We start from the raw sequence: 2,684 nt of genomic DNA, 5'->3' as shown, positions 1-2,684 counted from the left end.
ATGCAGGTGTCTGCCGAGAATACCCCAGGGGTATGAGCTATGTCTGATAGGTCTCATAGCCCCAACGTATTTTATATTTGGATATTTTGGTTTATCGCCTCAAAAAAACTTTAGTTTGTTCGTAATTAATTATGTCTTTTGTTGTTTGTGTTACAACGAGTTATTTTTATTATTTGTTTTTGAAAAAAAAAATACACTTGCGCTGTTAAAAATCGGGGTGTTACATTGTGGTATCATAGCTTTGGTTTAGATTGTAGGTCAACCTATATGTAAGGATTTTTTATCTGATCATGCGTCGGGTTAAGTTGTCGGAGTTGTCAGGTCTGGTGTAGTTGTTATTCATTGATGTAGTTAGAAGTTATTTTTGGTAAGGGGTGTTGAGATTTCTTCTTGATGTTGCAAAGACTCTGCGGGATCTGGAGAAGAGGGAAAGATAGATTCGTGCTGCTGAGTCAAGGGGATTGGAAGATTTTTTTCATTACAATCCTCCAAAGTTCAAGGGTGAGGAGAGCCCAGAAAAAGCTGATCAGTGGATTAAAGAATTGGAAAAGATCTTCGAAATGATTAATTGTCAGGTAGGGTTGAGGCGAATCATGACGACATGGGATTTATGAAGTGGTTCCAATGACACAGAGGCTATGTTGTTGATGGTAACTCGAAGATGATGTGTATGGATGGATTAAAGATAGACTAATAGGCAATTTCATGTAAAGATCTAAGTGGAGAGTTTTTTAAGAAGAGTATTAGATGTTCGCCTGGTAGATTTCAGGATGAGACTAGATGAAGTTTGATAACTGCCAAAGGGGTGTGAACACCATGGAATTATGGAGAAGACATGGATTCCATTTGGAATAGCATTTCGTACTTAGGTGTCAACGAAAGAAACTTGTATTGAAGTTAAGGGGCGCTGCACGTTAGGGGGTAAACGAATATTAAAAATGGGGAATCTTTTAATAGCTGCATTTATTTAATGATTGTGGTGAAAAGAGTCAGAGTATGCTAATGCATTTTATAGTACATGGTGATCGTGATGGGGCCATGGTGATAGTGATGACCTTGATGGGCCACATGATAATGCCATGTGAATTGTTGGTTCATCTTATCCTTGCGGGGATTGTCGCGTCGTGCAGATCTGTGAGAGAATGTGCTCTAGAATGTGATGATCTGTGAGCAATTGCACTCTAGAAAATCGTATTGGTCTGTGAGCGACTGCACTCTTGTATGTTGTGCTGGTCTGTGAGTGACTGAACCCTTGTAAATCGTGCTGGTCTGTGAGCGACTACACTCCTGTATGTCGTGCTGGTCTGTGAGAGACTGCACGCTAGTAAATCATGCTGATCTGTGAGAGATTGCACCTTGGTAATTTGTACTGGTCTGTGAGAGGCTGTACAATTATGATTTACGCCATTCGAGGAGGGTTTTGGCTTTGAATTCCGAAATCATGCATTCTGGCATATACGCATTGCATTAGAGTGCTTGGCACGCGAGTTGTGTTTGTTACACTATGAAGATTGTATATACATATTCGGTTGTTGTTGTGATTTGCCTTAATTGCTTTGAAGTGTGAAGTTGGGTTGGTTAAGTTTCGATGTAATTATGTGTTCATAATTGATATTATTAATGTTTGAATTGTTGATTGATTTAGAGCCATTTTAGAACTGAAAATCTGCATTTTCTCAGTTGTATTCGGCTACGACAGTGCAGTTTGTCAAAACTTCATTTTTCAACATTGTCATGCATTTTTGGACATATGAAAACTCTTTCAAGGAGTATGCTAACTTGAAAGGTTATTTTGTGCATTTGAAATTTAATTGTTATGTGATATTTGTTAATTTCGGTTGGTGATCTTTTACAATTATTGTGGAAATCTAGGCTTTGCCCTCAAATGAGAACCAGGATCTTCCTATCGGTTAGTACTTTGGAGAGGGACATGTAGTTAGACATACCTGACCGAAGATGTGTCAGGAGGATCTTGCGGGGCACATGGAGATCACCCGAGTTTTATAGTGTTTGTAGCATGATCAGATTAGGTGGTTGTATAGGGACTAGATGTCTTTCGTTTGTGGTTGTATTTATTTCATTTTGGAAGATTGTATCTAGGATTAAACTGTTTGATGACTTTTCTTTTGATGGGTCCATGTTCCACTTTTTGATGTGACGTGGGGAAAGTAGATATTCTTGGGGCAGTGCTTTTATGCAGGTGTTTGCCGAGAATACCCCAGGGGTATGAGCTATGTCTGATAGATCTCATATCCCCGACGTATTTTATATTTGGATATTTTGGTTTATCACCTCAAAACTATTTTTGTTTGTTCGTAATTGATTATGTCTTTAGTTGTTTGTGTTACGACGAGTTAATTTTATTATTTGTTTTTTAAAGAAAAAAAATACACTCGCGTTGTTAAAAATTGGAGTGTTACATGCAATAACTAATCCTATTTATAGATGAGGTGGTCATCACTTCACCATAGGAAAACTAGTTATTGGCACATGAATCTATGCAAAAAAAATAAAATAAAAAATCCCTAGTTGTCTTCATTTTAAGTGCAAAACTAAAAGAAGGTTCTCTACGAAAAACTTTCTTTTGCATTTTGTGAATAATGAGTTGGTGTGAATAATGAGTTTGTGCAAAATATGCATCCCGGGCCACCTCTAAGTCATTTATTGTAGTAGCATAGGGAAAG

At 37.7% G+C, this 2,684-nt stretch overlaps 1 long non-coding RNA gene across 1 annotated transcript in view; it reads left to right on the top strand.

The window, feature by feature from the left end:
* The window catches only part of LOC140919266 (uncharacterized), a 4,859-nt gene extending 2,514 nt beyond the window's left edge, over positions 1-2,345 (top strand). The window contains exon 2 of the long non-coding RNA XR_012161867.1: positions 1,873-2,345. This is a non-coding gene — a long non-coding RNA (uncharacterized lncRNA). The remainder of the gene's footprint in view (positions 1-1,872) is intronic.
* Positions 2,346-2,684: the final 339 nt, after the last annotated feature.

This window comes from Cicer arietinum, chromosome 2, assembly GCF_000331145.2.
Source record: "Cicer arietinum cultivar CDC Frontier isolate Library 1 chromosome 2, Cicar.CDCFrontier_v2.0, whole genome shotgun sequence".
NCBI classification, from domain to species: Eukaryota; Viridiplantae; Streptophyta; class Magnoliopsida; order Fabales; family Fabaceae; genus Cicer; species Cicer arietinum.
The sequence above is the reverse complement of the archived record's forward strand: the minus strand, read 5'-3'. Positions and strand labels throughout refer to the sequence as shown.